Source organism: Podarcis cretensis, assembly GCF_951804945.1.
Source record: "Podarcis cretensis genome assembly, chromosome: 7".
Classification (NCBI taxonomy): domain Eukaryota; kingdom Metazoa; phylum Chordata; class Lepidosauria; order Squamata; family Lacertidae; genus Podarcis; species Podarcis cretensis.
Window position 1 is genome coordinate 29,276,742 of NC_137176.1, and position 24,257 is coordinate 29,300,998.

Genomic DNA, 24,257 nt, shown 5'->3' on the forward strand with positions numbered 1-24,257 from the left:
TGTCCTTTCAAAAGCACAAAAGTATCTTGCACACACTCAGAAATATAATGCAAGGCATTTCACAAGAATCCAGATTGTTGGTTAACCGTTGGATATGTGATTCAACCACAATGGAAGTCCTCCCAGGAAAATGCCATCCAGCTGGTCCAACTAGGCTAGGATTCCAGGCTAGGATCCATATTCCAAAGTTCTGTATATGTCCTTTTGCTTACAAACTGTGTTGCTTCAGGCTTCTCATTTCAACTACTGTGTCACATATACTGTATTTTTCTGTGTATAACACGTCCTGGTGTATAAGATACCCCCTATTTTTGGGGACTCAAAATTCAGAAAATGGGGGGGGGAGATTGCCCCCGTGTAAGACTACCCCCCTTTAACATTCTTTTTTAGTAAAAAACAACAACAACCTAGTCTTATACACAGAAAAGTATGGTATGTGTACAATCAAACACTCTTTTGAGGATAAGGGAACCCTCTAGAGTGGCACAGAATATTGGGCTAGGCAGTGTAACTGGAAGGGAAGGGTTGGGAGTACCACCTTAGTATACAAAAGTGCCTTAGGGTGCCATTCTCTACACACTTACTGAGATTAAGGTTGGATCTAAACACGGGGGGGAACGCTATAAATAATTTAAAAAATAGAATGTTTTAACAAAAGAAAAAATCTCTATGGGAAACCACATTTTGAAATTTCCTGCTCTCTGGTGCCATCTGGTGTTGCATGTCTATAGCACATTCAAGTCACTGGTGCTTTACTAATGTAGTAAGACTCTTTCAACTGAGTTTACATGGGTAAGCCCACACAGCTGGGCATGTCAAGGTGAGTTCTGAGCCCTGGCCACAGTCTTCTAGAAAGGCATTCTTGCTCACATATGAAACAACCCTGTGTTATTGGAGTTGCCTCTCTGTTTTGGCACATATCAGCAGATGTGATAATTCTACCATGTGATTAGAACTTCAGAAGTTGCCTTATATCGAGTCAAACCTTTGATCTATCTATAATGATTGGCACCCCATCCCCACCTGGAGTTGCCAGGGATAAAACCCAGGAGCAGATTTGGAGAAGATGTTCTACTACTGAGCTATGGCCTTCCCACACTTGAAGCCATTTTCATTCTTCCCATCCCCAAATAATTGTCTGGAACATGGGGCCTAGAGATGCATTGTACCAATGTAATTTTAGTAAAATGAAAATGAAAACCCTTGGTTTTTAGGATAAGTTATTTGCTTTGGCTCCTGCCAACCTAGCAGTTCGAAAGCACGGCAAAGTGCAAGTAGATAAATAGGCACCACTCCAGCGGGAAGGTAAACGGTGTTTCCGTGCGCTGCTCTAGTTCGCCAGAAGCGGCTTAGTCATGCTGGCCACATGACCCGGAAGCTGTAGGGCGGCTCCCTCGGCCAATAAAGCGAGATGAGCGCCGCAACCCGAGAGTCGGCCACGACTGGACCTAATGGTCAGGGGTCCCTTTACCTTATTTGCTTTGGCAAGCTGACATAAAATACTCTCAGTTTCTAGTTTTATTTCAGAATAAAAATTCTGAATTCCTTTAACGTGTGATCAAATAATAGACTTCAAAAATTCAAAATAATAATAGTTTGAAAGGGATTCAGAGCTTCCTGGGCTCAACAGAATGATGCTGTCCATGTAGGACATGGCAACTGCTTCTGCATAAAGGGCTCCTCCAATAGAAACAATCTAATTTAGATCGTATCACCAAGACATTTATAAACAGAATCTCATGAAGCACTCACTAATGCATGTGTTGGTTTAATCCAAAATGTGGTTTAATTTTAAAAGGCTAAATTGAACTGGCTTTCTTAAAAAACAAAAACAAATAAAAAACCTCGGGAACGGAGTCTGACTCTGTACTCTTGCTTTCTGCAGAGAGTGCAACATTAAAGGTGATAGCATCTTTTCAATCAAAGGCCTTGAATGCGATGCAAGATCAGATAGGTTCAGAAGCAGCTGGCAAAATAACGGTTTCATTCCAGGGAATCAGGAGCATGGCTGTGGTCAAACATGACTGGGTGACCTTCTTCCAGTGAGCATGCCGTCCTCGTTACATAAAGGCTAATTATCCACTGCAATGTATTGATATGGGCAATTGAAATACTTTATTGTCACTTGTACAACTTGTATACAGGGAGATTACATATTAGTAACTATTGTATGTTTGATTGGTTTATTGCTGTTTTATCATGAACAGGGTACATATATCAGGGTACACCCTGAAGGGAGGGAACCAACTGCTCCTTTAGATCATCCTAGATACGGATTCAATAATATCCAGCTTTCTATTGGAGAGGAGGAAGGGAGCTGTTGCACGCTGTTTCACAGTGACATATACAGGCAACTCCTTATTTACACGGGGGTTACGTTCCAAGGCAACCACACCTTGCCAGTGTGGTGTAGTGGTTAAGAGCGGTAGACTCGTAATCTGGTGAACCGGGTTCGCGTCTCCGCTCCTCCACATGCAGCTGCTGGGTGACCTTGGGCTAGTCACACTTCTCTGAAGTCTCTCAGCCCCACTCACCTCACAAAGTGTTTGTTGTGGGGGAGGAAGGGAAAGGAGAATGTTAGCCGCTTTGAGACTCCTTCGGGTAGTGATAAATTGGGATATCAAATCCAAACTCTTCTTCTCTTCTTCTACCTTTACGTGAAATTGTTTATATTGGGAATGGCCCTTAAAAAAGCCTCTAAGCCTCTGGAAACCCTTTTTAAAAACCAGCAGCCCTTACCACACGGACATGAACTGTGACAATTGTGGCTCTCAGCACAACTGGCTAAGGAGCAAAGTGGCTGTGATTGCCGATCTAGGAGAGCCAGGCCACTATGAAAAACCACCAGTTGAAAAGCAACACTGCATATAAAAGGAAATTCTGTGCTGTTGATCAACGATCCACTTAAGAAGTACAAAATGATATGTGATCATCTCTGTGGAAGCTCATCATTCTGCTCTTTAGTTTACTTTTAACTTGGTCCCACAACTGTGGGTGCTCAGGGCTGTGGGTGCCATGCAGCGTACTTGGCCCTGGCCCTGAAATTTGTGGGTGCCTGGCCCCTTCACAGGGAATTTTATGGGTGCTCGGGCCCCCAGGGCCCCAGGGAGTTGGCACTATGGCAGTGTTAGTAATAGGAGTACTGGATGTAATTTAAGCACACTCCAGTGTCATCATCTGTTTAATAGGTCTCATAAATAGGGATGAATAAATCTGCCAATTTCGGTTGCTCATTCTCCCCTTCTTAAGTTCGGATCCCCACATTTCCACATCAGTTTGCAATTCTTTCTTTTTTTAAAAGTCCTCATGGAAATTCACCAGCATTTCAGTGCAAATTTCTTCTAATATACACATTTTGCTATGCAAACTCTACATATTTTTTGCAAAGCCATATTCCCTAATATGATTCAGTTTGGTATGTTATTTCCCCTAATATATATGCATTTCAATGCACATTTAATCATAGCATACACCATTGCTTGGCTAGAGAACTGTGTTGCAAAATTCAGAGACATGTAAATTAGGTAGGTTCACCTGTAAATGGAAAACTTCATTGAATTCCTACTCCCCTCCATCCTTACTGGTATAGTATCCATTCCCCTTTAATGTGTGTATACAGATTCTTGAGGTGTTTCTCCCCCTCTGGAAATGTGCTTCAGGTCAAAGATCACATTCCACTTGTGCTGTCTGAACTTTCACAGTACTTAATCTTATTTGCCCCCTACAAAGTGTGTCTACTGAATTTAGCATTTTAGTGCAGGGCTGTGGCATCTTTCTCAGAGCAAGGTCCATATCCTGGGATGGGGGGGACCAGAAGCCACAGTGGGTGGAGCAATGGATATTAATTTCATGTTACCTTTGTGCAGTAGGCAGGTTTCTACAGATGCTCACACACCCTTTGCTAGCCTTCATCCAAACTAGGAAGAGGCATTGTCATGATTCAAAAGCACTTAGGGTATGAAGTAAGGTGGTGTGTGGCCTGAGGAGAGTTCTGAGGGCCAGGTGGAAAGGCTTGTGGGGCCGCACTTGGTGCATGAGCCTAGTCCTGATTTAGGCAGTGAGGTTGTACAGGACACTAAAAATGGTATGAAATTACCTTCTCCCACCAAGTCCCTTATTTTGCAAACCTAAAGCATAAGAGTGCAGCTCTTCAGTAGAGTAGGGCTAGAGATTACCGAGCTGTCATCAGCTTTTTTCTTTTCTTTCCTTTTTTCTTTGCTACCATTCCATCCTTCTTTGACCTTCAACAAGCCATTTAACCTTTTCACATGTTTCCTCCATCCAGAAAACGTTAATATTTAAGTCAATTAGATATGAATGGTTAATTATCTGCATGCAAGGCCTTCTGAGATTTAACCAGCAGACGTTTATAAAATGAAGCCGGGAAGCAATGTTGCATCGCTAAATGTCCTCGCTTGAAAAAGAAAAAGAAAATTACAGGAACATTTTTATATTCACGGAGTGACGTTGCTTAGATCTTGCTATATTGCTCAGCAAGAGCCAACAAGTTTATGTGGCATAAAACTTTCAGCTGCCGCACTCTAAAGAAGCGATGATTGATAATAATAACTGCCTTTAACACACACCCTGCTTCTAAATTCAGAATTCTATCAGACAAAATTGCATCGTTCCTGTTTTGATACACTGATATTTAATTAAGATTCCAGCTGGTTGAGGATTCATTTTCTCTTTCTTCCTATTTATTAATTTTTTTAAAGAACGAAAAGATCAGGAGGCTGATTTCATCCAAACAAGTTGGAACATTCTCTTTGAGGAATGTCCAACCCTGTTCTTCCCAGTTTGGTGGGGCAAGGTCACCACTTACTGAGAAAGCTCAAATTAGCATGAACCCGACCTCCCTGAAGAGTTCACTCAGGTGCAAGTTGCTTCAAGTCACTTCACATCCCAGCATCCTATTCAGAACTTTAGCAGCACATGCAAAGATGTAAATATGGGTTGGTGGCTAGCAAACTAGACAGGTTAGCAAGTCTCACGTATACTGTGGACTTCTTGACTGAGTGGCCTTCAGTTTCAACTTCCCACTTTCAACAACTGTGACCTAATCCTGACACACAACTATGATAAAGGTTATGACAGACTTTGCAAGTGGAAAAGAGCAAGCAGTGGTAAGCAGAAGCAGCAAATTGAAACTAAGAGGTCTCTATTTTGGAGAAACATCCATCTGTCATGGATGCTTTAGCTGAGATTCCCAAATTGCAGGGGGTTGGACGAGATGACCTTTGGGCCCTTTCCAACTCTAAGATTCTATGAATCTCAAGGGCTATAACCCTCCTCTGTTTTCACAAAGCTAGCCCCTTACTGCTGCCTACTTCCTCTGGCCCCTTCCTTCTCTGCCTCACCAGCTCATTATAATGTGGGCAGCATTATCTTGGAAGATGTTCAGTAGAGCCAGTTCTGGGATGACTTCTAATACCTGCTTAGTTATTTTGCATATTTCTTATATGACTGATGTCCAGAAGAGTTGGCTTTGGAGACATTCCCACCACATGTGGAGATATGTGCCTGTGGAGGTGCAGCCTCTCCAGCATTTTGGTGAGGCTCCTAGGCATATCAGCGCTAGTTTCCATGGTGTTAGGTACCATCTGTAAGTGAGTTTCAGGGTGAGTTCTTTTCTTTTAGCTGAGATGGATTTAAAGAGATGTTTAGACCACATTCTAGTCCATTGGGTGAGGTTAATTTCATAGCCTTTGAAATTGTTATTTGATTACATTGAGGGGGTTTGTGGGATTTTGGAGCATTATTTTGTATATTGTGGATAACATCCCTTTGTTGTTTGGGGGAGGTTTTCAAAGGTTGTCAGGGGCCTAGTTGCTGCTGCTTTTACTACTGGATTGTTTGAGAAGGCATGTGATTGGTGGTGTGTTAGCCAGGGCATTTGGGTGTCCCCTAATTTGCCTTATAATTCTTGTGTCAGTGTGGATTTGTTATTTTGGTAGAAGTCTGCTAGGTGGTATAAGCCTTTGCCTTGCCAGGTTTTTATCTGGAAGTTTTGTGCTGCTTGGTGGAAGAATGAGTGGTGAGCCAGGGGGATTAGTTGGCATAGGGTTGGGGACAGTTTGCCTGCTTCTGTATAGTGTATAGTGTTGTGGGGATTTCCCTTTGTTTGGGAGGAATGTACCGTATATGCTGTGGTGGATATATTTTCGATTATGGCTCTCTCCAGGTGTACCCATTGTTTTGTATCGTCTTCTAGAATGTATGGGATTATGTGGCACACTTGGTTGGCGAAGTAGTATAGTTCTGTGTTGGGGATTCCCTACCCTCCTTCTGATGAGGGGAGATGTAGGTATTTGGGGTTTATTCTTTTGTGTGTGTGAGAGAGAAGATAAACGAGTGTAATTTTGTCTGCCATTTGCGGAGTTGGGATGTTGCCCCTTATTAAACAGCAGCATATGTTGTAGTGAGGCTGTCCCACTCACTTGACCACCATCTGGTTGAGTCTCTGCAGCAAACCGGAATGGAGAGGGGAAGGGGCATGCTGGCATGGTGCATACATGCCAGCAGAGCCAATGCAGCATTCCTGCCAGTCTGTTTGCACTGCACTGACCTTGCCACTGCTGCACTGCTTCCTCTCTTTATCCTCATCTGCTGCAGCGACTTAGCTGGAAGGAGGTCACTATACTGTCTATTGCTGCCCTTAAGATTGCCTTTATCTATTTTAACACTGCATGGAACACCTAGGCACAGATAACAGATTTTATTGATTTGGCAGTCCTGGAAAGCTTTAGGGAGCTACTTGACCTGGCACTTAAGACAAGGATGGAGTATGCTATTTCTGCTATTGAAGCCCTTACCCTAAAATTGTGTGGAGATAGGATGTTCTTGTCTATACTAATTTAAAGTTGGTCAACACACTGGAGAGGGACAGGATTGTGTAAGGTAAAAATTATGCTATGTGCTTGACTGGTTTGCTCTCATGAGCAAGACCTGCCCTGTTGTGACACTTCCCATTCCCCCAGTTTTGCGTAATGGTAGAATAAAAAACTACAGACTGGATGTGACTTGACGGTGATTGAATGTAATTTATGTGGTAATCTAAAGCCATTACTTTAAAACTGCAAATGCACCCCAGGATAACCAACAGAACGACATTGTTCCTTTGACGACATTGGTCTCCATCGACTAGATATGTTAATATTTGGATTCTGGAGTTTTAGCTAAGATATGTAATAACCACATGAGAAGACCAAATTTTATTTTATTTGTTCATTTTGGCAATTGATATCTGTTAGCTGTTTTCATTTTCGTTCCAGATAAAACATTGGAATATTTCTTTCTTTACTAGATCGTAAGTGTTGATTTTCTTTCTTTCTTCTTTGTGATTGTTTGCAGCTGGGACCCATTTAGGGAAAGCACATTTTTATTGCATTATTGAGATTAGAGCAAACAAACCCTTCTCACTACAGTAGGCTGTAATTACATTAATTTTATTTATTGGTGTGCTTTAAAAATAAATCTTGAAAATGAAAATTGCCCTTTATTTTTATCCTTGTTTTAAGTTCTTCATATTAGGCAAGACACTTCCAAAACACAAATGGTGCAATGAGATAACTTTTTGAAGACTTCCCCAGAGCATGAAGTTTGAACACATCCATAGATGAAGAAAAATAGGTGAATTTAATCTTGGCTCTCGGGACCAAGAATGGGAGAGACCCATCTGCCAGGTGGAGGATTCCCATCTTACTGAATTCCAGATAGGAAAGTGACTTGAGGAGAGTTTGGGCTAGGCCTGGTGAGGGTTGTGGCCAGGGGTGGGATTTGTGTGGTCTGGAGAGACTTCTGAGATTGACCTGGAGGACGATATTTAGACACAGGTCTAAGGCTCCTGCTAGGTTATGTTTCATATAGTTCATACTGCAGTTTTGTGCTACATGCAGCAAGTCAGCAACGTAGACCGACCTCCCAACAGCTCTCCCATGGATAGCAGAGATGTTCATGAAAGCTGGGGATTAGTAATAATAATAACAATAATAATTTTTATTTATACCCCGCCCTCCCCAGCCAAGGCCGGGCTCAGGGCGGCTAACAAGCAATAATAAAAACAAGTTGAATGAATACAACTTAAAAACAAGATTAAAATACAACATTAAAATATTGAAACATTAAAATATTAAAATGCAGCCTCATCACAGGAGAAGGAAAAGAAAAAAAGAAAGAGAGGGAGGGAATCAAATTGGCTCCAAGCCAAAGGCCAGGCGGAACAACTATGCCTTACAGGCCCTGCGGAAAGAAATCAGATTCTGCAGGGCCCTGGTCTCATGAGGCAGAGCGTTCCACCAGGCTGGAGCCAGTGTTGAAAAGGCCCTGGCTCTGGTTGAAGCTAATCTAACTTCCTTAGGGCCCGGGACCACTAGGGTGTTGCTGTTTAGATTCAGTGCACTGACAGTGCCGTTGTGGGGAAGCTACACCTGACAAATATGTATAGAACATTCTTACAGCTGTGCAACACTTTCCAGAAGGGAAACACAAAGAACAGGCTGGATACTAGCTTCTTCAGTCTGAAGCTGCCATTAAAGTTGAATAGCACACATTTCCTGCTTCGACTAGATCCTGATAACTGTGGCATTTAATTTATGCGCAAGCATGTCCCACTCTGGATTAAGGGGTTAGTGTTTATGAATGCATTAGTGTTCCTTTCTAATTTTATGGCATGTGCTTTTGAAATAGCGAGACATCCCACTGTATTACTTAACGTTTGCTTTTAATCACTTTACATATAATCTTGATTTTATTTTAGGCTTTAAATTGGATTGCAGTGGGGAAAGGCTTTGTGCCAAAGTTTTGTCACTTGTCTGTTATGTCTCGTCGTTTTATAATCTTTTGGTTATGTGATCATTTGCTGCAAATCCAGAAAATTACATTGTAGGAAAACATTAGGCAAAATGCTTTGGTGTCCAAATTCACTTTGGGTAAGTTGAGTCAATTAATTTTAACACTACACACTATTATATGCATTGATTTCTGCTGTTGTCCAATTGATTTTTATACATATCTTTTATGTTCAAATTAAAATAGAGGAGTAGAAAAGTAATATTAATGATATAGTCAAGTTAATAAATATTTTACATAGAATCCAAGGAAAGTAAGAAAGAAAGCATTAAGTCTGCCATTCTTTTAGGGATGGCAGAAAGAAATGAATTTGGTTTGCATTTAGAGGCAAACCTATCTGATTTGCACTTCCTGAAACAATACACAAACTGAAACAGAGCCATCCTTCGAAATTTGCACTTCTCCAAATTTTGCAGTGTGGTTTTTCAGCCAAGCAATGTGTACAAAATGCATATACTAAGGTAAAGTGTGCATAGAAATGCACATATTAGTGAAAATAACATGCAAAATTGCATTATGTAAGGTGAAATTTATTTGCAAAAATGTGTATATTTGTCAAAACTGCATACAAAAATGTGCATATTAAAATAAATTAGTGCTAAAATTCTGATGAGGATACTTTTTTTTTTCTTTAACAATTTGTTAACTGATGTGGAGAACTGAACTTAAGAATAGCAAAAATGAGAAATGGAGGGAAATCAAAACCGACAGATTGACACATCCCTAAATCCTATGCATGTTTACCAGAGTGAAAGTCCAATTGAACTCACCGCATGAGATTGCCCTGTTGACCTATATAATAAAAATATTGCTTTTGCTTAAAATAAACAAGCTCCCACACCACAAATAATATTCTTTTAAATATCCCCACACACAAACACATTGTTGCTTCTAGCATGGATATTTGGGGATAGAATAGAGATCTCTCCATTGAGTTGCATAATTTCACAGGTTTTAAAGCCCTTCCCCAAATTTCTGTGACTGGAGTGCCCTTGGAAAATAATTCATTGTGATTGACTTCAACAGATGAAAATGATGAATGCATCTGGGGAATTAAGATATTAAGTGTGTGTAGACTCACACATATTCCCAAAAGCTTCTGGTATAAGCCTTACACCACTTGCTTTGGAGCTGTCTCAAGGAAGTTGTTTGGACTTTTTCCAGACTGCCACAAATGGGTTAGAAGATTCCATCACATGTCAGCTACAGGCCAGATGTCTAGCCCTTTAATCAAACCAGAAGACTGACTTCACATTGAATGTTTCCAGTAGCTTCAATACAATTTAAAGTCTTTCATACTCGGGGTTTATAAAGTCTCCATTCTGTATTATGAAAAATGGCACTTTTTTATGATCTCTGAGTAATACAGATCTCACAGTAATACAGCATATATAGACACGCTTAGCTGTACACAAGATCAAATCTTGTGGAGGGAGGAGAAAAATGAAAATTACTTTAGGGTTTTCAGTAATGAATCTTTCCCAGGGAATCGTTATGCTGGCCTTCTCTAAAAAAGACACAATTTATATCAATACCACACTGTATGTATTATGCCAGGTTTCGGGACAGAACAGTGACAAGTTAACCAACCACTTTTTTTAATAACATTTGCTGCCCTTTATGATGTTAACAAATCTATTTTTCAAATTTCAGTCATTTAAAATATGAAGGAAGAACCATTTGTTCATATGATAAAATGCAGCTGCTGTGTCTGGAATCAGACTACTTTTTTTGTTAATTTGATTATTCTGAGATGATTGATAAGATTAATTAACTCTAGCTTGATTCAGTGATCTTCACAGAACCAACGTGCGCACTCTTCTCTGTTATCACTTGTATAAGATCATACCAGAGTCTGTGGGAAATATAGCATTCTTCATTCCGCTCCCCACCCCTCACTCCCACCATCCCACACTATCTCTGAGATACAGTGATAATCAATATTGTACTCCTTTTAAAATATCCATTAAAAGCAAGTAACATTTTGTTATTTGGAAGGCCTCATGCATAAAGAAGGCCCGTGAAAGCTTATCCCACAAGACTCTTGGTTTTTCAGTGCAAAACACAAATGCAGATTATAGTAAAACTATGTGTTATACGTACACTAGTGATCAGTACAGTGGTACCTTGGCTCTCAAACTTAATCCATTCTGGAAGTCCATTCCAAAACCAAAGCGTTCCAAAAACCAAGGCACGCTTTCCCATAGAAAGTAATGCAAAATGGACTAATCCTTTCCAGACTTTTAAAAACAATCCCTAAAACAGCAATATAACATGAATTTTACTATCTAACGAGACCAGTGATCTATAAAAATGAAAGCAATAAACAATGTACTGCAGCCACACAATCAATCAATCAATCAATAGCTGAACTGGGTTCCACACAGTCACAAAAACAAAACAAAAAAAGCGCCACAAAAACAAAAATGCAAAATAAATAGCAAAAACAGACAGACCTCGGTGTCACACTCAAAATGGAAGTGTGGCACTGAAAACAGAAGTGTGGCACTAAAACAGGAAGCGTAACATTCAAAACGGAAGCGTAACACTCAAAACGGAGCACGTTCAGCTTCCGAAAAAGGTCTGCAAACCGGAACACTTACTTCCAGGTTTGCAATGTTTGGATTCCAAGTTGTCTGAGAACCAAGGTACCACTGTGTCAGCTAGCAGGCTAATATACGGTGAAAAATGGGAGAAGAAATGTACCACTTCCTTCTGTTTCCATTGTCACAGAAGACTCAGAGGACATACCAGTCAGGGTAGAAGACAAGAACTTCATTGTTTCCTTCCCACAAGAACAGGAAACTTTGGACTCCACCCAGATACAAACAAGTCTAATGCTAACTTAGTGAATAACATATACCAGCACATAGTGACACCATCCACACAACCATTGTATGTGGTGGAGACAAAATGTAGGGGCTGAGAGATGAAGTTTCTGCTGAAAGACAAGCCACATGTCACAAAAACTAAAAATCTTTTTCATGCCGAACAATGCTCTCTATGATTATTTCTTCACTTCCTCCAGACACACAACTTTACTCAGAACTTTATCAAGAGGTGGAGTTGGTTTCTGTTGGTCTTTAAACTGGCACATGGCACTCACTTGAAGGCTTAAAAACATATTCAACTGTACCCCCAAAGATAGCTGAAACAGTGGGTATATATATATTTATGACAGGTTTAAAAGTTTCACAAAGCAGGATCCTCATTTCACGTCCCTCTTAATGTGATTCGGAATTCAAAGAGAAGCAAGTTGCAATGCCCAATATGAAGTCAATTAGGTCATTCTGCTGAAGATTGCAAAATCTTAAGCAGACATGCTATGTTAAAGGATTTATCATACTGGATTTATTTTTATTTTATTTTTTAAAAAAATGTTTCCAAAGGAACCACATTTCCATCCCTCTGGTGCAGGGCAAGGAATGCTACATCTGCATAGATTACTTTTTTTTGTAAACTCCTGCACAATGCAGCCAGCATTTGCATGTGAAAAGTCATCAAAATGGGAGGAAAATCTGCCTACCTCAGTCATTTTTAAATAACTCAGGCCATTAATTGTTAACCTTTGTTTCTCCTACTTCCACAGTCATAAATTAGTTTTATAGATTAGGCAAATGTGAACTTTTAAAATTGCTTCTGTGGTGCTTTTTTTTTTTTAACCCATCAACAGGCAAAGCTTGGGTGTTCTATGTACCTTGCTTCTAAATTGTTGCCATACAAATTAGCCTAGTTAGTAATTGTTAAAACCAACTCAAAGGTTCACAGCACATGAGATTAAAATGATCTTAGAGCAATTGATGTCCGCAATGCGAGGTACTAAACCGTTTGTTTTGGGAAGAAAGAGCATGCCTTGCAAACAAACAATGGTTTTATACCAAGTTATCACTTTGAAATACAAAACTGTAAATAGGACTCCAGGGGTGAGACAGAAACAACAGCCAACAGCAGCACCTTATAACTTCCTTCAAGTGGTACCTGTAATCGCATTGTCACTTTGATCTCCTTGCTTATAGAGATTGGTGGAAGCCCACTGTGATCCTTTTAAGTCATGAAATAATCATAGGTTGTCTTTTTTCTGATAGGTAAAATGTTATGCCTTTTCTTTTTCTTTCTTTTTTTAAAAAAGATTCACAGTTGAAGGAGGTATGACAAGTTCATTGGGGCGGGACAGATTCCGTCTCCATGGCCAACATTTTGTGAGTAGCAACAGCAAAACAACTTGACTGAGTTCTCCTGATTCATGGCTTCCATTTCAAATGATTCATCTTCTGTTTTTTTTTCTGTATGAGGATCACTATGGCTTCTAATATCTTCTTCTTTTAAGCATGGTCCAAATAATGTCCTCAAATTATAGTGCTGATGTAATATAATGGTGTGATTGCAAACCATAGCTGAAACATTGATAGGTAGATATATAGAGAGATAGGTTGGTTGCAAGTATATTCTGCCCTTCTTCTAAGGAGCTGCAGGTGAACTTCATGCTTATCAATTTTATCCTGACAACAATCCTGTGATGTCTGTTGGGCACAGCAACCCTGTGAGGTAGGTTAGGCTGAATGAAAGAATCAACAGCAACAGAAGTAGAGTGTCCAGATCAAGGGAACTAATAGAAGCACTTTATTTTGCCTTGGCCAGACCGCACCTGGAATACTGTCTCCAGTTCTGGGCACCACAATTCAAGAAGGATGTTGACAAGCTGGAACGTGTCCAGAGGAGGGCAACCAAGCCTTATGAGGAGCGTTTTCAGGAGCTGGGTATATTTTGCCTGAAGAAGAGGAGATTGAGAGGAGATATGATAGTCATCTTCAACAATCTCAAGGACTGTCACATGGAAGAGGGAACAAGGTAGATCTTGAACCGATGGCTTTAAGTTACAAGAAAGAAGGTTCTAAACATCAGGAAAAGCTTTCTGACAGTAAGAGCTATTCAACAGTGAAACGGACTCCCTCGGAAGGCAGGTGAACCTTCCTTGGAGGTTTTCAAGCAGAGGTTGGATGGCCATCTGTCATGGATACTTTAGCTGAGATTCCTGCATTGCAGAGGGCTTACAAAACCCCTGGGATCCCTTCCAACTCTACAATTTTATTAAAGTGAATGGTTCAAGGTGACCCAGTTGGCTTCATGGTTTAGTGGGGATTTTGCATGAGGTCTCTCCAGCCCTGGTATGGGAGATAATGCCAAGGTGTCTGTCCCCTCCTGGTGGAGGGGAGCATGTAGACCCTAGGGGAGAAGTGTCAGGGGATGACTCCTGGCATTGGGAAGTCAGGTTAGCAATGCAACCTCACTTTCACCACCCCACTGGCTGCTACTGCAGGAGACCCTGCTTAATAGGGGTGGGCTGAGGCATGAATAACTGAGAGGGGAGAGGGTCCTCCTTAGTTAGCAGAATCCACCCAGCTCCCAGGAGAGCGGTTTTTGTGGGGCTGAAGTGGGGAAGCTGTGTGGGGAGAAGGGCTCAGGGATGTCAGCTTCGGCCATCCCTTTCTGTGGGCTTACATCTGGAGCCACCACCACCCCAATTTCTGCAACGTGTAGTTCATTCCTCTCAATTCTTTAATGTTAGAAAATATGTGAGAGCCAGCGTGGTGTAGTGGTTGGAATGTTGGACCTAGGACCTGGGAGACCAGGGTTTGAATCTGCACTCGGCTTTGAAGTTTTCACTGGGTGACTTTGGGACAGTCATTGCCTCTCCACCTAACCTTCCTCCCAGGGTTGTTGTGGAGATTAATTGAGGACAGAATAAACCTTTGGCCAGGGGGCAGTCTGACCTATTTTCCTTTGTATAAGAACAAGCATGAATGAGGCCTCTCAGCCTGTTCACAGGTCCTTATATGATCAGTGAAAACAGTTGGTCCTGACAAGTATTAACCGCTCTCAATCTTAACCTGATAACTGCCATTTGTCCAGATTTTAATTTGAATTAATCTTAAAATGTATTTTAATTAATTGATTCCTGTTTTTATGTGTACTGTGTTATTTGTATGATGTTAGCTGCTCTGAGCCTGGCTTCGGCTGGGGAGGGCAGGGTAATAATAATAATAATAATAATAATAATAATAATAATAATAAAATCTCCTTGAAGGAACTGGTGGGCCATAAATGCAATAAATAAATAAACAAATTATTGAGGTCCTTCCCTTAAGGAGGGCACACGCCTGAGAATTTGATAGTGCTTTAGCCCCTCTGATTACCACAGAATAAATGCTACTTTCCTTGCCATGGGGATTTTGCCAGGCTACATTCATGGCTACTGTTTTCAGGATTTCACTTTGTGGCTGCCATCACAGATATAAAGACTGTCCTACCAATTTCTAATCTGTTAGAAGTGAATTTGAGTTAGAAATTATCAGGTGTATTAAAAAAAAATCTGTTTATGCGTATGCTCACTCCACTCTTTTCTTTCATAAAATTGCTTAATTTCAAATATTGGTGACTTTGCTTTCCATGCCCGTGACAAATGCAATCTAATTAATTTCTCATTAAAATATTTAATTCTTTTCCATTTGACTGCAATTTTTCAGTAATTTCATAGACCAATCCCAGTTAATTCAGTGTGAAACCTTTGCCTTCATTTTTTCCCCCTTGCCACAAAGTGTCTGGGTGTATTTATTTAGCACTTAGCTTCTTTTCCTTGGTAGTTCAATGGCAATCAAAACATTCTTGCTTTTTACCATTGTACAGAGCATTGTATGTTCAATTAAAATCTATGCAATCCCATCCCTGCCCAGAGCAACCCCATCTTTTCCCCACTTCCGCAAACACACAGAAATCTCTCTAAAAGCCTTTGCACACTGTACTAATTCATCTGCTTTCCCCTTTCCTATCTTTGTTCAGAGCTTGCCGCAGCGGAGTTGATCAGCTCCCGTTTCAAATACACATTGATTTGGCTTTACAGTACGTCAGTCTAGGAAATTTGACAAAAACACTGTTTATCTGGCTCATGCTGAGGACTCTCAGCCTCCAACGGCGTTGAATACAGCATGTATCACCACCAAAAAGGGGGATGCATGGGAGCCACGCTGAGCGGAAGATGGCAAGAGGGAGGAGGAGACCAGAGGAAAGACTTCATATGTAGCCTGGGAAAAGAAAGGAAACAGACAATATTGCTGCCAAGAACATCTTTTGTAGTGCATCGTTCCTGACAGGACTATAGGAATGGATTTGTTTTCCAGGATCGCCAGTGTCACCTGTTGTAGGATTCATTGCTAGTGAGTCAATCCCGTCTATTATTGATCACTTTCTTACAATACCCTACAGTAGTTTCTGACGTTTCCAGCACCCAGCAACTAGAATTCTGTGTTTACTAGGGATTTGGCTCCACTTTGGACCCTCTCCAGGTACTGGACCAAAGGGCCCACTTTGGAGGTGTTTGAACTACCTCCAAATGGAAGCCAGTCTTCTGCAAGGCAGTCTGAATGGAAGTGTGGGACAGATGCATTGGAGTGTTAAGGTGTGAGCTGGGGCTCTGGCATTAGCCCCCCTGTCCTATGAAGAAGAAGAAGAAGAAGAAGAAGAAGAAGAAGAAGAAGAAGAAGAAGAAGAAGAATTTGGATTTGATATCCCGCCTTTCACTCCCTTTAAGGAGTCTCAAAGCGGCTAACATTCTCCTTTCCCTTCCTCCCCCACAACAAACACTCTGTGCGGTGAGTGGGGCTGAGAGACTTCAGAGAAGTGTGACTGGCCCAAGGTCACCCAGCAGCTGCATGTGGAGGAGCGGAGACGCGAACCCGGTTCCCCAGATTACGAGACTACCACTCTTAACCACTACACCACACTGGCCCCTCAGTTGTGATCAGGCCACATCAGTTAGAGCCCCAATGTGCACCTTAACACCCTCTGGGCATGCCAAGGGGAAAGAGTGCTGTCTTCAATAATACTTGCTTGTGCGTGTGCTGTACCCCCAGAAATGGCCGGTGGAGGTGGACCCAAACTCCTACCAAGGATCCCTCAAGAGGTTAGCACTGACTTTCTCCTGCCACATCGAACAGTGAACTCTATGAAGCACAGACAACCAGCCGCAATTTAAAGTTGAATTGGGAGTTCCTCCTCTATTATTATTATTATTATTATTATTATTATTATTATTATTATTTTATTGAATTTATATACCGCCCTATACCCGGATGTCTCAGGGTGATACGCAGAAAAGATCGCAATATATAAAATCAAAATAAAAACAATAACCCAATAACACCCTCCCCAAAAGAGCCATATTTTAAAAGGGTATAGGATGTCAATTAGGTGAACCAAAGGTTAAAAAGGAACGTTTTTGCCTGGTGCCTAAAGCTGTATAATGAAGGTGCCAGGCGAACTTCCCTGGCGAGAGCATTCCACAGATGGGGAGCCACTGCAGAGAAGGCCCGTTCTCATGTTGCCACCCTCCAAAACTCTCATGGAGGACTCACACAAAGAAGGCCCTCAGAAGATGACCTCAGGGTCCAGGTAGGTTTGAAGGCAGGTTCATATGGAAAGAGGCAGTCCTTGAGATAGTGTGGTCCTGAGCCTCAAGCAGGACACCAAAGGATGCCAAAAGAGCTATACGAGGGGGGAAACAGCAGAATTTCTGAGGGTCCCCCCCCCACCCCACAGACATCACAACAGACACTCACCTATCAGCAGGCTAGGCATGCCGGGTTCTGCCCCACACTGCAGCGGCCTGGCATGTGTGTGTGATGTCCCATAGTTCCTATGTGGCCCTGCACAGATGGCACGCCTGCAACTGGCAGTGGTTCACTGAATAACCATAACCTGATGCTGAAAAGGTAGTGTTTTGGTTCAATGATGGGGAATCTGTGGCCCAGAAGTTGGACTGCAACAAAACCCACCACCCCTGGGAGTTTGAATCCAATGACATCTGGAAGACCACATAGGTTGCCCACCCCTGTGTTACATGGCACCTCTCCTACAAAAAGAAACCTGGGCATTTTACAAGATTAACTTGGCAATAAGTACCTATCTGAATCATTTAAACCTACATCAATAGCTTATGGAACAGTTATCTTCTTCCAGGTTAATTTTCTATGGCTGTCCCAGATGCCTTCTTGAGTATCTGCTTCTGTGGGGAAGATTCCACCCGGGTGGCGAGTACAGCCAGGTAGGTGTTCTCAAAGGAACTCCACCCAAATGCCTCAAGAGGCAGATAAATCTATTCATCACTCACCTTTCTGACTCAGCATGCAGTTCAAAGGGACAGCCAAGGTTGCGGCCCTATAGGAAAGTCTCTTTAGCTCCTCTTTTAATGAGATAAGGGTTTTTGCTATGCTCTGGAGTCTGCGATTCAAATGCTCTCTTTCCTGGCTCAATTAATGGGATCACACTCACTCCATCTGTAATGTAGAAGCTCTCTCAGGGGTAATTTGCCTAAAGGAGGCAGACTGAGAAGCTTACACCTTTAAATATAATGCAGTAAGGGAGAATTATAATTATTGCATGCATTAACTCTGTGCACAAGTCCCAAATTATACAGAACATGAATCAAATGGGGGGTGGGAAATGGAATGAGGAGAGGCTCATCGTTGAATGAAATATGCCTTTAAACCTCTTGGTGTTATATATTTATATCCTACCCTTCACCCAAGGAGTTCAAGGCAGCACTTGTGGTTCTCTTTCCCACTTTTTATCGCACAACACACCTGAGAGGTAGGTTTGGCTGATATAAGGTGAATGATGTAAGACCATCCAATGATCTTAGGGATTTGAATATGAGTTCACCAGGCCTTTACTCTCTATTCCATACTGGCTCTCTAGAATTCTGGTGCTGATTTGCTCTTTACAAACCAAGTCTTTCCTCCTCCAGTTGACAGATTTGTGAAAATCTCCACATCTTTGTGAAGTTTCCCGGAGGAGCATGCATCCCGGCTACATGCCTGCTGGAGAATGAATGTAGGAAGTCAAGTCCAGTGATATGGAAGTAATTGTAGGATAATAAGTCTTATGAAACCTTTGGAACAACTGATCTTTTCTCAACTTACCACTGGGTGACCTCCCTTGTGTTTAAAAAGGCACGATGAAAGAATTGCACACTTTCTACTTCTAATGATTTCCTCTGTAATCGGGGAGAGGAAGTCATTAAGCATAGCAAGATCAGGGAAGAAATTTGCTTCAGACTTCGGTTCTCATGGGCTGAATGTAAACATTAACATCAAGATCCCCCTTCCTACCAGAGTTTGGGCAGCAATCAGGCCAATTGCAGTGGCTAAAGTTTTAGCAGTTGTTCCATAAATCGTAGACACATGAAGCAAATTATAATCGAGACTTCCTGGGTCATAATCCCACCAGTTTTTAGTTTTTTGTTTTTGTACTGTTCAAGATCTACAGCAAGCATAGGCAAACTCGGCCCTCCAGATGTTTTGGGACTACAACTCCCACCATCCCTGACCACTGGTCCTGTTAGCTAGGGATCATGGGTGTTGTAGTCCCAAAACATCTGGGGGGGCCGAGTTGGCCTATGCCTGATCTACAGGGTTGGAGCACCATAAGATGTGATTAAGAGCTACATAACAAATAGAAAAGAGACAGGTGCAGTTTTCCTCACCACACAAATGCTCCAGACCCCATTTGCACTACGCAGTATCATACCACTTCAAATAGTCATGGCTTCCTGCAAAGAATCCTGGGAACTGTAGTTTGTTAAGGGCACTGAGAGTTATTAGGCGACCCCTATTCCTCTTACAGAGCTACACTTCTCAGAGTAATTAAACAATCAAGTCCAATTCCCAGGGAACAGGGTTCACTTAAAAATGGTATTAAGACTGTTAAAATGATATAAGGGCACTTTAAATATTCAGTTCGGATGTGGCCTCAGCTGTGAAGCCTAGGAGCCAGAAGAGGACAGTGGGTATTGGCACACAAACAAAACCTCTGTGAGCCTGTCTCCATAGGCTTTGCTACTTGTGGGTGACACTGAAAAAGAAACAGCAATCCACTTCTAATGAGAACAGTGTTCATTTAAGCTTCCACCTGATGAAGATCAATTAATCAGCTTTGGAGATGTCACTGAAACCTTCAAGCTCTCGTGACAATGACAACAAATTGACTAGAAATTGACATACCGCAGTGCAGCTACGTGCCAAAGTAGATAACAATAGCATGGGAAATATGGCAATCTGAGTCAATGAATGCATGTGGCTTTGAATTTCAAATAGGCTCCCAGCTGCAGAGTTTACACAAGCAAATGTATACCAACACAGCTACTTTCTTGAAAGTTCTAAAAAACATTAAAGTTCTTTAGACACACAAAATTAACATAAGCAGAAATGGTACATGTGATTAAAAAGAAAACTTAGGGTGCATATGGTGGTGCTGTGGTCTAAACCACAGAGCCTAGGGCTTGCTGATCAGAAGGTCGGAGGTTCAATTCCCCGTGACAGGGTGAGCTCCCGTTGCTTGGTCCCTACTCTTGCCAACCTAGCAGTTCGAAAGCATGTCAAAGTTCAAGTCGATAAATAGGTACCACTCTGGCGGGAAGGTAAACAGCGTTTCTGTGCACTGCTCTGGTTCACCAGAGATGAGCACCGCAACCCCAGAGTTGGTCACGACTGGACCTAATGGTCCGGGGTCCCTTTACCTTTACCTTTTAGAGTGTGTATATAGCCACACCTGTACCCTGTATATGCATGCAACCTGCTTTAGTCAGGAATATCCTTCCTGCAGGAACAAGCTCAGGAGAAACTATAGTCGTACCTTGGAAGTCGAAGGGAATCTGTTCCAGAAGTCCGTTCAACTTCCAAAATGTTCACAAACCAAAGCTCGGCTTCTGATTGGCTGCAGGAAGCTCCTGCAGCCAATTGGAAGCTGCAGAAGCCCCATAAGATGTTCAGGTTCCAAAGAATGTTCGCAAACCGGAACAATCATTTTGTGGTGTTCAGGAGCCAAAACGTCCAAGTACCAAGGCATTTGGGATCCAAGGTACAACTGTACTTCTATTTTTCCAGAGATAAAGGAGTGTGCTTTGCAGAGAAAAAAACCACCCATGAAGAAAATGGAAAGTGACACTTGAGTGCCATTATTAAGAATTAAAGATAGGCCAGTACTGCCACGTGAAAAGGCTTTGTGTCTGCATGCGCATGCATGTTTGTGTCATGGATATATGATTGTGTGCCAGTCTGGCCTCACCCACTTTATGGTCTGCCGCTTCCCGCTACTGGAATTTCCCAACAGCTTCTCATCAGCATCAAAACTGCCCCCTCAATCCCCAAAGGTTTCCCACCCCTGGTGTACAAAATCAACAAAGTAGCACGAAACTCAAAAACACTGCAGTAGATTACGCAAGTCACGGTAAATATCACACCGCTCCAGGAAAGTGTAGTGCATAATTTTAATCCTCAAGGTATCGTTTTGTTTTCATTTGCTATGGACAATAGAATATGCTAAACGTGGAAGGAGTGTATTGCCACACTTGGCGGAACAGACTATAAGATCTAGTAAAAAATATATATCTGTCCATTTGCATCGCAATAAGGCCCTGCCCAAAAGCTAATAAAAAGAAAGGGAGATGTTCCAATGGTTTTTGGATCAAACTCATTTCTGCTATTTGGGCAATCTGACTCAGTTCAACCTTGCATTAGTAACTCAGACAAGGCAGATGAGTGATCTAGGTGCAGCTGTTGTGAGTTCTAAACAACTTATGTCAGACTCACGACATCTTTCGCAAGATGAGCAGAGATTGCCTTTTCTCTTTTCCATAATTATATTTTGATTCATTTCCATTCACAGAACAATTTACAATAACAATGTAATGTAAAATCAAAAATGAACAGAGGCTACATTTAAATAAACCCATTACTGTATTTTAGATTGTTCTGAAATACGCCTCAGTGTCTAATTTTCCAATGCTGTATCTCTATATTACTAACTCAGCATCAGTCCTGATGTGTCAAGCATCTCTACTGTAGATTAAAAAGTTGGGCATTCTTTTACCGAGCAGAACTACATTTTGAGAATCACCAGCAAATACTTTATTTGTTTGCATGGTATAAGTCAGGAAAGGGTTCTGTGTTAGAAGGAAATCTTCAGGATTTGTTCCTCTGATATGATGGGAGAGTTTCCACATACTGAGGAGAACGCACACTTTCCGCAACTATGGATTCACTGATGAAATAACACCAGACCTCTTGTTTGTTTGAAGGCTCTCTTTTTACTGCATTGGGAATGAAAGCCATCCCATTTGAGCCTGAAGGAGAATTTTGCTCAATCCACATATTTAAAGAACCAAGCTAATTTGCACCTTTTTTGTAAGAACCGTGAGCATCATCTACCCCTGCAGCTGTTCCATAGGAGATCGAAGGTGCAACCTTGGCGTTATCAGCACCACGTTCTAACCATTATACGGTTACGGAGTCAAAAAGTACACTTGGTACAAAACTTGGTACACTGACATGGTCAGTGATCAGAGATGTGTGGGTGCTGAAGTCCAACCACATCTGGAGGGCCACAGGTTCTCCTCCAGAGATGTAGCACTAAGGAGATTGTTCTGTCAGTGCAAGCTTTACTGCTTTCCTGAAGGAAAAATCTCCCATCTCCTCCCCTTGTGTGCTGTTCTGGGGGTTCTCCTGACCCTGCAAAGCAGATTTGGAGAGGGGGCAGGAGGTTTGCAGGAGGTTTGCAGTAGGGAGAGAAGAATAGACCCATTGTGCTCGAGAGCATTGTTGCAGTGTCTTCTAGAGCAACAATGTAGTTGAATACTGCTCCGAATTTTTTCATTATTTTTTCTGGGCAACAATGGCTTCTGTACTAGGAAGACTAAAAACAGCTTGAAAATGGATCAGGCAATCCCTCTTCATTGTCTGAATGTGGGGGGAAATGAAGAGTGACACAGGCACCAAGAAGAAAACCAGCTTCAGGATGAACTAGAAAGTTTCACCTCTAATTTATGAGTCATTTATGTGTCTTCATTTGGTCTTATGCAACTCTAAATTTCTCATTGATCACAGCTCTGCCCATTCATTGGCTAAAATCTCTGAAAGTTGGGAGCAGGCTCATGTATCTCAGAAAGCAATTGATTTGAAGTTTGCCTCCACATTTTGTTTCATAGCTTTCATTCCAAAAGTGTTGGAGACTTACTTTTTAAAAAATGGAAGCTCAGAGTCTGAGCCCCCTGTTGGCTCTGGGCCTGATCCAGCAGTGACCCCCTCTTGGTGGCTCTTCCTGTTGTGGTCTCCTTAATGTCATCCTCCGACCTGGAAGAGAAGACAGCTTTCCTACTTAGACTTTCCTGTAGCTTGTCATTCTCACTATAAGGGGCCCATAATGCACTGCTCTGCGTTAATAAGGGCTAAATCAGCAATCATTAAAATACATGTAAAGAAAAACTTTAATAAAGTATAAATAAGAAAAAAAGGCCTGCGAATTGGACATTCTGCTTTATTACCCTCTGCATAGTTAAGCAAGATGAGGAATTATTTTTAATTTATACTTTAATTATTGAAGATGAATATTTTTGAATGTTAATAGGAAAGATATTGCAAATATCTGTCATAAGGGAACATACAACATGAAGTGTACAGATGGAAGCAAGGCTTTAATTAGTTTATGGGACAAGTTTAGCCAGGGAGATTCAGAAAGCTTCATGGTTTTCATTTTAATAGCAAAACTTTATGTATTAGAGTGGCTTGGTGAACACTGGAATAATCTGATATGCATATGAATAGGAGGGGTGTTTATTTTGGATTGCCTTAATATGAAACTACATTATCTGGATAATTGGATTTATCTTACTTGTTCTTATATTTCTGCCTCAGTTTAAAGCACAAGTAAGCATGATGGAAGCCAGAAAGCACCGCACTGGTACAAAAACTGTTAATTACTGACAAAATCGTGGGTCAAGATGTATCCAATACTATAACTTCTTTGAGAACTTAGTGTCCTCTGATTCCATGAATCATTTCACTATAGAAATAGAAAAACAATAGAACCAAAGGTTCTGACACACCTGACACTGTATTCAACTGCTATAGCTAATGACAGGCATGTCAGAGAGTTCTAGTGAAGATGGAAACAGGAGAAGAAATGTGAATATTCGCTTATTCATCCCGATCCACTGAATGTGATCAGTATGCACGGTTTTCCTTGCTTTCATTCCACAAACGATACTCCCCCATTTGCATTGTGTTTCCTTCACACTGAAATGAATGAGGAAGAAAAACACAATGACATTGTTGGTTGGCATCCATCTGCCTCGACAGACATTGGAATGTGCCTACGGTGGATGAAGTCAAACCGATGGAGAATCACAGCGCCTGCTATGGCTGCAGAGACTGGTAACTTGTAACTGCTGCCATCTGTGTTGTTTTTGCTGCATTAGCAGCACCAAAGTGACCTCTCTAGGCATGGAGATAATGGGCTGCCCAGATGACAAGACCCCACTCTCAGCCTTGCTGATGTGGACCAAAGGAAAGCAGAGCAAT

General features: G+C 41.6%; 1 long non-coding RNA gene across 1 annotated transcript in view; it reads left to right on the forward strand.

Annotated features, from left to right (window-relative positions):
• The window catches only part of LOC307221005, a 37,953-nt gene extending 20,073 nt beyond the window's left edge, over nucleotides 1-17,880 (forward strand). The window contains exons 3-4 of the long non-coding RNA XR_013841272.1: nucleotides 12,980-13,049; nucleotides 17,863-17,880. This is a non-coding gene — a long non-coding RNA (uncharacterized lncRNA). The remainder of the gene's footprint in view (nucleotides 1-12,979; nucleotides 13,050-17,862) is intronic.
• The last annotated feature ends 6,377 nt before the right edge of the window (nucleotides 17,881-24,257 follow it).